At 50.4% G+C, this 10951-nt stretch overlaps 1 long non-coding RNA gene across 1 annotated transcript in view; it reads right to left on the bottom strand.

Moving 5' to 3' along the window:
* Positions 1-2292: 2292 nt before the first annotated feature.
* The window catches only part of LOC102547113 (uncharacterized), a 28696-nt gene continuing 20037 nt past the window's right edge, over positions 2293-10951 (bottom strand). The window contains exons 2-3 of the long non-coding RNA XR_015676270.1: positions 6762-6854; positions 2293-5042 (exon numbers count right to left, since the gene is read on the bottom strand). This is a non-coding gene — a long non-coding RNA (uncharacterized LOC102547113). The remainder of the gene's footprint in view (positions 5043-6761; positions 6855-10951) is intronic.

Below are 10951 nucleotides of genomic sequence, written 5' to 3'. Positions count from 1 at the left end.
GGTGCCAATGGAATGGGGGGGTCTCTCCAACTCAGGAGGACGTGTCCAGCAATCCAAACCTGTCCTTTTGTTCCTACAATCCCTTCATACCGTCGCCACCCTCTGGAGCTTGTAACCCAGTAACCAGGGGACAGGGAAGGAAGGGGAGGAGGACCCTGAACTCACCCCACCCTCAATTCCAGGGAAAGAAGAGAAAAGGGGGAAAATTTAAATCCCCCCTCATTAGCCAGAAAGGAAGCAAAAGGGGATAATTATAATTAAAAGCAGACAGCTGTGGATCCCGGCTTTTATGCTGCTCCAAGCCTCCGCCCCATTTCTCCCATCACCAGAAATCGGCCCCCTGTGCATCCTGGCCCTCGTTCCTGCTGGAGTGGGGCTCGTGCTGGGGGAGACAGGCACAGGGACAGGCCATTCCACTTCCTCTCCCGTGATGGCACTTTCTGGAAAAGCTTATTAGGCCCAGGAAATATTGTCTTCCTCTTCCTGACTCGTAACCTGTACCTCAAAAGGTGTATCTATGGGAGGTGGCGATAGATTTTCAGATAGGAGTAACTAGTAGTATGGAGAAATCTTTGCTTTTCCTGAAAGTAGCCATCCTATTAACAATGGCATTGACACTAAGGACAACTGCTTTCTCATCCCTCCTTGCTTGGACTTGCCTTAAAGCATCTGAAGGGGCAGCTGAGAGCCAGGAGAGAGCCTGGGATAACAAAGAGGGCTAGTAGGCACAGGAACGCCCAGGCACGGGAGTACACATGGATGCCTGATCGTTCTTTTTGGGGGGGGTGCAGGGCCTATCTCTGCTATCGTATGTATTTATAGAACTTGAGCTTAGGCCAGAACAGTAGGGTAATTGTAGCATCATTAGCATATATGCAAATCAGGCAACCTATATACACTGAATGGAGGCAAATTATTATTTATTCTCTTTCCTTTCTTCTTCCCTGGTATAAGCTCTGGTTCCTCTTGTAGCTGCACACTAGCAATTGTCTGACATTATAAGAGGGGCTGTAGCCTTGGGGGGGAGAAGGGGGAGAGGGCAGAAAATGATGAAAGCCAGAGAGAAGGTTTTACTTACTTTATTCTGGAAGGTAGGGGAAGAATCAGAGTGGAGACTGAATGAACAGAGGGGTGAGGTGCTAGGGAGAGACAGGACAGTGATGAGGCACAGATAGGAAGTGAGGAACCAAGACCAGAGAGTCCTGGTTTGGGGAGAAACTCTGTGGATCTGGGCTGAGCTGAGGGGTATACCTCCACACCCACTGAAGGCCCTTATCAAACCTTCGCCCCTTCTACACCTAGTAAGTGGCCACAACACCCAAACAACAGCTTCTGGTGGATTCATTCATAGTCACCAACAGGTCGTACAAACCGGGAGACCGACCACATCACACTGGCCTTAGAGCCTGTCTTCTCAGCACTGGGGTGGAGAGCTCTCTGCTCCAGTGGGAGCTTCAGCCTGGGCTCTCTCTTATCAGCCCGTGGTTCCTCAGTTCCTCGGTCTGTGAGGAAGAACCCACTAACCCCCCTTCACATTGGAGTCCTCTGTCACTGGACTTCACACCACCCGGACTTGAGATACTAGACAGTTGCTGGTTTCATTGATCTCTCTCTCTCTCTCTCTCTCTCTCTCTCTCTCTCTCTCTCTCTCTCTCTCTCTGTGTGTGTGTGTGTGTGTGTGTGTGTGTGTGTGTGTTATTTCTAGGACTCGCTGGACAGTGCTAGATTTGTCTTCCTCTGCCTTGTGGGGAAGAGACTGCTCTCCCTGGATGGCTGTGGGGCATCCAGGATGGCACGGTCCCACTTCCACATGCTCAAGAGCCTCTAACCCCATGGGAGTGTTTCTCTCAATCTCAATGCTCTCTAAAGTTGTTTTCCTATTGCATTTATTTTTTAGTAGTGGGGGTTGCCACTGCACACACATGGTCAGAGGACATCTTAGGGGACTAGGCTCTCTCCTCCCACCCCATGGATCTCAGGGATTGAACTCAGGTCACCAGGCTTGAGCAGCAAGTACTTTACCCACTAAGCCCTCTCTGGGGCCCCCAAAACTCTTTTCTTTTGACGTCTCCCTAGAGATGTCTCTGTCAAGTCCCCCTGTCTCTCTCGTTTCTTGTCCATCCGTATGGCATCTCCAAAGCCAATGAAGTCACACTCTACTCTACGAAGGCCACACTGGGGGAGGGGGGGTGTCACTGAAATTAGGGCAGGGTCTGAAACATCCCCGAGAAAAATACATATGAATATTCAAAGAAGCAGGAGCCAAACAAATGAACAAATGAACGCACAGTGGAAGGAAGCAAGCTCAGGTTTTATTCCGATGTCTGTGCAGAAAAACAAAACAAAACAAAACAAACAAAAACCCTGCGTTCCTACAGGGTTTGTCACTTCACAGCCACCTTGAGCATCTCTATTGGCCTTCAGTCCTGCATCCAGCAGGTTCTCTGTGGCTGTGCTCAGTGAGAGAGCTGAGGAGGCAGAGGCAGGAAGATGGGAAAACAGAGTCAGGAAAGACAAACTTCCTAGGGAACTCGAGTAAAGCTGGGAGGCACGGGAGCCCAGCGGAGGACAGGACAGAGCGCCTGCAGACTGTTGTTAGCCAGCCCCTTTGGGTTTCCAGCCCACAGGAGAGAGGTTGGATAGGATCGTTTCTTAGGATCCTTTCTTCTGCTTTGCCCTTCCTCTGTTCAGTCAGGGAGCTAGAGAGCGGAGTTGCAATGTCACCAAGCATGTCCTGTGCTTTACAAACCCAGAGTCACTATTCAAGTGACTTACCCAAGGACGCCTTTCCCGCACTGGCGCCACACAGGTGCTATGTATGCTGTATCTATCTCTGTGTATGCTCTCCCATCTCCGTAGCCCTCCCCTATAACTGAACCACAAACTCCCGGAGCTGGAGCTGTGTACGCAAGTAAATATCTTGTGCCCTCATCTTTTCTCCCACTGCTCCTCTGAGCAGTTAGAGTGGACATCAGTAACTCACACTGCTGGTCTTCTGCAGGACCTTTGTGTGCCTGTGTCCCTGGGACCAGCTGCATACATTTTTAGTCTGTATACATTAGCCAGGCATGTCTGGCTACCACTCTCGCTGACATTTGGAACCTGAGACCCAGAGGTATAGCCCTTCACCCCCAGAGTCTCTCCCTAAGCAGCCCAAATGCCCCCAGTTGGTGGTTTGTGTTACCTCTACAAGAACCAATGATAAACTGTCATAACCACGCAGCTCCCAAGGCACCAGCGTCCTCCATCCTGGAGCGAGAAGCAAAGCTAGCATGGCAGCTTGTTATGGGTACCCTGAAGCTGCACAAGGATGTCCTGTTCTTTATCTCTCTGTCTATGTGTCAGGAGCGAGACATCTGTACATATTGTTCCTAGAACCGTATGCACCTCTTGTTTTCACATAAAGAGATCTCCTCTTGGGGACCCTGGTCAAACGCCAGCTGTGTTTGATGCAGCAGAATTGTTTTAGTTATAATATTCACTTCTGAGGTTTGGGCACTCTTCTCCAACCTCAGTCCCAGTTTTGCAGAAGAAATGAATCCGAGTGGGTATATGTAGGTGTTCTATCCATGTCCCTACCAAGTTATGCACCCAGTGTCACCCTGACACAGAAACATGCCCCCTTCCTGGGTGTGAGGTTTATCTGTTTATCTGTCCGCAGCTCATGTACATTCTCAGTGCAAGCCTGTGTGTACTGATGGGAATATGCATCCTATTGAGTGTACAGTTCTGTGCGTGCAGTTTGGGGCTTCGTGTAACATTCTGATTAGAGGTGTGTGGGTGTGCGTCACGCGTGGGAAGTTGGCTTGAGTTTGCTGTGGAGCTCCCAGGTATAGGGGCAAGGGCTTGTGGACCTAAAGACACCCTGACCCCCACCCTGAGGAGGCACAGCTCTGTTCCAGGAAGACTAGCCTGCAAGCCCCTCTGTGTGCTCCCTCCCGACCCCCCCCCCAGCTGGGTTCAGCTTCTGAGTTCAGCAAAGTCCATGTAAATGAACAGTGCGTGACGTGGACCGGTCACAGGTGCCCTGTGTGGGAGAGTGAACTGTGGGAGCACCGAGCTTGAGTGTCTGTGGGAGTGAGAGGTTGTCCATCGTTGACCTGCTCTTCCTCACCACACCCATATGGTGGTACGTGGGTCTCTAAGAGAGTCCTGTCCCTGAAGTGGGGAGGAGAGAGAAATCAAAGAGCCTTGACCAGCGAGCAAGGGGATGAAAGAGATGAGAGAGAGATTTGGGGGAGTGGGCAGACACCGGGAAACAGATTAAAAAAACAAAAAGAAAAACAAAAAACCAACCCTAGAACATCTACCTGGAAAGAAATAAAACATTAAAAGAAGAGACAACAATTCTAAATGAAGCAAGAAGAAAGACTACCAGAGACACGTTTGCGTTAAAATTCCACGCAGGAAGCCCGGCTGGAAAGGGCAGAGGGGACAGGGATACACCTGCCCTGGACGGGCGGACCTCTTGGGGCGCGGCGGGAGCCTAGTTGCTTGCTCGCTCGCTGCACCTCGCTCGGACGAAGAGCACTAATAGCCGCCCCAGCCCTGGGCGCGGTGGGGCGCGCGGAAAGGGCGCCAAAGGCTTGAACCCTCAGCCGGCTGCGTGGCGTCCCGCGGTGTTCGGGTGATGGCCGGGAGGCTTGGTCTGGGGATAAGGACGCCGGGGCCCGGAGCGCAGCCGCTCCCACGCTTTCGTCTCCAGCGACTAGGTTCTCCCGGACGCTGCGCCCCCCGCGGTCGGTCTGGGCCCCCATCCCAAGGTTAGGGCTGGGTGAGCCGCCCCTGGGACTGGTTCTGCGAGCTTGCCCCGGGTCCGGATCCGCCGACGGTGTCCCAGGCCCCGCAGGTCGATCTCCTGCAGCACCCAGGGATTCAGCCCGCAGCCGAGCAACCTGGACTCCAGTATTGGGTCATTTCATTTTCCTTGAAACCTGAGCAACTCTCCGGGCCCTCCGGGTCTTTGCTGTTGGGTGAGAGAGCTGCGTCCGCGGCGGGCTCGTGGTCACTCTCCCGGGGTCTGGGCAGAGGTTCCCGCAGCCCTGACCGGAAGAAAGGAATGAATAAATGCGACTCGCGGGCCAGCTCACATAGGACCAACCCTGAGCTGGTGGGTCAGGGGACCTGTTCCCAGAAAGTTCTGGACCTCGTCAAAACGGTGGATGCTAGTGCGAGTGGGTGTGGGCCACCCCCTTGTTGCTGCAGGGAGCTCAGGGGAACCCGCGGGTGCCGGGAGGGTGACTGGCAGCTTCGGGCCCGGGGTGGGTGCGAAGGGCACGGACTGCCGCGCGGTGCGCAGTGCGGCTCAGACCCTTTCCTAAATGGACAAAACGGAGGGAGAAAGAGGCTTCCGGGGGTGGCGGCAGAAGACTCCAGTGCCTGCTGGCTGGGCTCTTTTCACTCGCTCAGGAATGTAGTGTGGCTTTTCCGTTCGGTTTGGCTGGCGAGTGTAGGGTTGGGTGAATTGACTGTCCATTGCCACCCCTCCTCCCTATCTGTACACGCTTCTGAATCCTGTCAACTTCCCCCAGATAAATAGATACACGACATACTGTCGCTCTTTAAAAAAAAATGACTTAAAACAAAACAATTCACGGTACACGGAAATAGCCTGACATAAAACGCTGTACGAGTCAGGAGTCAGATTTGTCTCAGGGCCTCTGCCTGAGGCATCTCTTAGAACTGACACTCTCTAAAACGATGAGATTTGTTTGTTTGTTTGTTTGTTTGTTTGTTTTTTCAGGGAGGTGCTGGGGCAAACCTGCAAGGCAAGCACTCTGCATGTGAGCCAGCCCCCAAGCCTGATGTACCTTCTACTTAGAATTGAGCTCGTACTGCCTTTCTGTGTTTACCTCCACCAGCAGCAGGGATATTATTTTGACTCAGTTTTGCTTGTTGCCCTGGCTAGCCTTGAACTCACAGCTATCCTCCTGGCTTAATAATATGTGATTTCTTCCTTCTTTCGTGTGTGTGTGTGTGTGTGTGTGTGTGTGTGTGTGTGTGTGTCTGGGTATTGACCCTATGGCCTGGTGCATGGCAGGCAAGCACTCTACCACTGGACTCTGTCCCCAGCCCCCACCTTCTCAGCTGTGAATCTATTTTCAGTAAATTGTGAAGATGTGCATATTTTTATTGTGCTTTGGTTTTTCTTTTTGCTTGTTTGTTTTTGATAATGCCCATATAGCCCAGGCTGGCCTCAAATTCCTTAAATAGTCATGGTTAGCCTTCAACTTTTCATCCTCCTGCCTCTACCTTCCAAGTGCTGGGATTACAAGAACAGGGCACTGTGTTTAGCTCTATGCGTTCATTTTTAATAGTCAAAATCAAATTTATAAGGGCAATTAAGCTCATTTGGATCCCTGTCCAGGAGCCGATGGAACAATAAATTGGAAGTGTGAACCAGGCATGGCGGTGTCTACCCGTTCTAGCACTGGAGAGACAGACACGGGAAGGTAGGTCACACATTTGAGGATAGCCTGGTCTATATAGCACATTCTAGGCTAAAAGTACAAAGGGAGACCTTGTCTTAAATAAACAAAATAAATAAACAAGATGTTCAGTAAATTCAGAAAGTCCAGACTTGTTTATCGACATGAATAGGTTTTACAGCACAGTGCTGGATGAAAGGGTTAAAACTGAATGACATTAAATGATCCCACTGCACTTGTACAGCTTATAACACATGGACATATGGAGGTGGGGGCGAGGCAGAGGGAAGATGACAGGATGGCTGTGGAGGTTGTCTCGGTGCTCTCACTAACCTGGATGACCTCAGGGAAATCACCCAGCAGGTCTGTCTCTGGTCCTTCCAGTGCCTCCTCAGTGAAATTCAGTAATCCAACTTCCTCTGTGAACTGTAGAAGGCGGCAGAAATGGGGCCCACAGATAACTTGTGTGAGTTACGTCCCTCAGCACCCACAATCTCACCATTTCTGGGTCTGTTTAGAGGGGAAACCTTCCAGGCCCTTCTCTTCCTGGGTTCCCCAATTGCAGCCCCAGTAGCCAATGCTCTCCCCTGAGGGCTGTTGGGAGAAGGAGATGGGCTTGGGCTACAGCAAATGCACCAGAGAACACAGACTTTGAATTCTAAGAATGTTCTTCTCCTCCAAGGCAAGAAATGCAATAGCATTGTCTTCCCTTCCACCCCCACCCCCAGACCCTGAGCTGCCAGAGATGGCTTTGAGGACCATCCAGCACATGCAGAAGAAAAGTGAGGCTAAGGGGCCAGGAAGAGCCTAAGACCCCCTCCTCCCTAGTTCTCCAGTGCAGGATTCCGCTGCTCCCAGAGGGGTCCGTTCTAACAAGGTGCCCCTCGGCCTGCCCCTCCCTCCCCAGGAGCTGAAGCCGCCAAAGGTTCTGGAATATAATGGATCATTTTCCAATTTACCAGGGTCTTAGAGATTACGCCGCTAATCCCATCAAAGACCATCTGCTTACATTGTCCCTCCTGAGCCAAAATAAATAGATCCTTTACTCCCTCCACTTCAGCTCCTCTGGGGTATTTGTACCAAGAGAATAGAAAAGGCCCACCCCACCCTCCCCACCCCCCATCTGAGCCCTGGACAGAAAGGCAGAAAACAAACTTAGCTTGTCTGAGGTGTGAAAGGTCACTTAGGCTCCTGACCTGCCTTCTTCCCAGAGAGCCTTCCTGGATGGGAATGGGGAGAGGGGCGGGCCAGGGCTCTAGGGGTCTCTCAGGGTCAGCCCCCTGTGGAGGTATGGGACAGGCTATTCAGTATCTCACCATCCTGCTGTCTATGCCTTGAGGCCTAGCCCAGGCTAATTCTGGTCTCTTTTTAGTCATTTTACATTTTCCCACCTGAGACTACTGGGACATAATTACTGAAATCTGACTTCATCAGTCCCTTTGCAAAATTATGGGGAAAGGGATAGGAAAATCAACTAAACACAAATATGTTTTTATCTCTAAGCATTTATTCTGTGGATTATTCCCTGTTTGATTTCTTACTGGTTTGTACTCTTTCTAGAAGGATTTGGTAAACCAGAAGGAAGGTTAGGAACAATTTCTTAGTCAGTCTTCCTGGGAGTGGACTACTAGACTTAGGAGAGTGGACATGCAAACTGGGTTTTGGAAATTAGATCCCAACAGTGTATATGGACAGGCGGTGAGTGGGGCTGGGAAGGAGTAAGGCAGGTGAACTGGCTAGTTTTATGCCAACCTGACACATGCTAGAATCTTCAGAGAGGAGGGAGCCTCGATTGAGAAAATGCCTCTCTAAGACTGGGCTGTAGGCAAACCTGTCGGGTGTTCTCTTAATTAGTGATTAATTGGGAAAGGTCCAGCCTTTTGTGGGTGGTGCCACCCCAGGCTGGTGGCTCTGGGTTCTGTAAGAAATCAGGGTGAGCATGAGAAGCAGGCCAGTGAGTGAGTCCTCCACGATTCTCCATCAGCTCCTGCCTCCAGGTTCCTGCATTGTTTGAGTTCCTGCCCTGACATCTTTCAATGATTAGCTATGATGTGGAAGTGCACAGTAAATAAACCCTTTGTCTCCAGCTCACTTTTGTCATGGTGCTTCACCACAGCGATAGAAACCATAAGACAGTAGGTAAAGGGCTTGCTACAGGAGCCTAAGGAACTGCACTTGGATCCCCAGCAGATGGACAGGCTAAGTAGTGGCACACATCTGTAACCCCAGCACTGGGCTGCTAAGAAAGAAGGGTGCTGGGGTCGTGACCAGCCAGTTGAGCTCAAACTGGTAGGCAGGTGGGCTCTAGGTTCACAGAAAAACTTTATTGCAAACAAAAAAAAAAAAAAAGAGGAAGGCAATAGAGAAAGACACTTCCATCAACTTCTGGCCTCCATGTGCATACACACATATTCACACACTTACATCACCATGCACACACATTCATACACTCACATTATGTACACACACAGCACCATGCATACACACTCATACTCACATCACTATGCACACACACTCACACACTCACATCATGCACACACACACATCACCCCACACACACTCACATCATCATGCACACACAGTCACACACTCATAACACCATGCATACAGTCAGTCACACATCACCATGCATACACACTCATACTCACATCACTATGCACACACATTCACACATATCACCATGCATACACACTCACAAGCTGATAGAAAGCTTAAAAGAAATAATGAAAAGATAGTGACTGCTGTGGAAAAGAAATACAAACAGCACATGATGGAGAAAGCAGGCCTTACTGAAAAGGTGGCTCAGATGTGGAGGAGGGCAGAATTCCGAGTGAAGCCAGTGGAGATCCCCATCCCAGCAGTGGCCCTCCCCACGTTAGTCCTCAACTAAGGGTGTTTCCTCCTTGGTTAATTTTTCAACCATTATTGGTAGCTGCTCTCTTCCCTGTTCGAGAACTTGAATGGGGACAGTCTGCAGAAGCTAGTCCTCCCAGCCCTGCCAAACTACTGCTGATTTGGGGTGATGGCCATGAATGACTGATCCCCAGAAGGGGAACATGCTTCTTTTTAGAAAAACAGCTAAAGTGCAGGACAGAGAAAGCAAATGGATCTGCTCCTTCCAGCTGGGGGCCCTGGGCATAGTACCCTTTGCCTTCTGACTCCCATCTCCTCCTTTTAAAACAGAGATCAAACCTGCCACCAGGGCTGTGTGACGTCGACCTTCCACCCCTTCCACTCCTCCACCCCTTCCACCCCTTCCACCCCTTCCACCCCTTCCCGTGTGCTGCAGAGATGGGGCAGAGCCTGAGCCCAGGCAGATGTCAGGACGTATCCGTCCATGTAAGAGTCTTAGTGGAAAAACTTGAGGCTTTGCCTTCAGAGACAAAAGATGAACTGCTAGTTCCTAAGTTGATTTATTTGACAAATGGTTGGGCATCTCCATGTATAAGACAATAAGAGACAAAAAGTGCATTGAGGATATGTCATAGCTAAAGATGGAAACAGGGACATCAATTACTGATCGGAAAACATAGGAAGAAGTTCTGTGGGGGAAATTCCAGCACATCCATAGTGGCAGCACATGGGAGGCTACGAAAGACCGACATCAGTCGGAGCAAGGTAGAACCAGGATGGCTTTGTCACAGGGTATGAGCTGGGTTGTCTCTGAGAGTGACAGAACACACAGGGCATGGGGGACAGCAGGCAATATGGGAGAACATTTACGTGTGTCCCAATGTCTCAGATATCTATGTACCTGTTAGCCTATTATGAGCCACCCTCATCATGTGCTTAATGCTGTGATCCTTGGCTTGGTGAATGACCTTATTTAGACCAGGTGACAAGTGACCATCTGCAGCAGGAGGCTGACTGCTGAGACTGCCCTCGGAAGAGGACTAAACAAGTGGGCCTTTGCTATATTTAAGAGGCATGGGGCAGTAGGTAGCAGGCTACTTTGCCTCATCCAACCCATTGTCTGTATCATAGACTAGGATCTGTGGTGAATTTTAAATACACGACATGACCTAGCCAGAGAGGAATACTTCAAAGTAGTCTTGAAAAAGATGTCTTCTGAGGTGAAGAACTGTGGGGAAAAAAGAATCAGCGATCTAGTGTCTGTCTTTAGCTATTAGATGGCTGCCCAAACAGAAGAGGGTTGAACTTATCTAATAGTACAGGAGACCTGATGACTAGGAATGGGAAGGAGGTAGGGTAGGGCGGGGTGGGCAGAACAACAGGCAAGCCCTGTGGTGGTGCACCTCTGGGATCCCAGCACTGGAGAGTGGAGGCTACGTGAATGTCAGTTCAAAGTCATCCTCTGTGCTTGTTAGTTTTCTGTCAGCTTGACATAGATCATGCTCTCTGGGAAGAGGGATCCTCTTTGAGGAAAGGCCTCCATTAGATCGGCCTGAAGGTAAGTCTGTGGAGCGCTATCTTGATTGATGACTGGTGTGGGTGGTCCTAGTCCACTGTGGGCTGCACCACCGCAGGGAGATGGCCCTGGGATATGTATGAAGGCAAACTGA

The sequence above is a fragment of the Rattus norvegicus genome, chromosome 2 (assembly GCF_021556685.1).
Source record: "Rattus norvegicus strain SHRSP/BbbUtx chromosome 2, alternate assembly SHRSP_T2T, whole genome shotgun sequence".
Lineage (NCBI taxonomy): Eukaryota > Metazoa > Chordata > Mammalia > Rodentia > Muridae > Rattus > Rattus norvegicus.
Note: the sequence above shows the minus strand (reverse complement) of the source record. Positions and strands in the feature narration are given on the sequence as shown.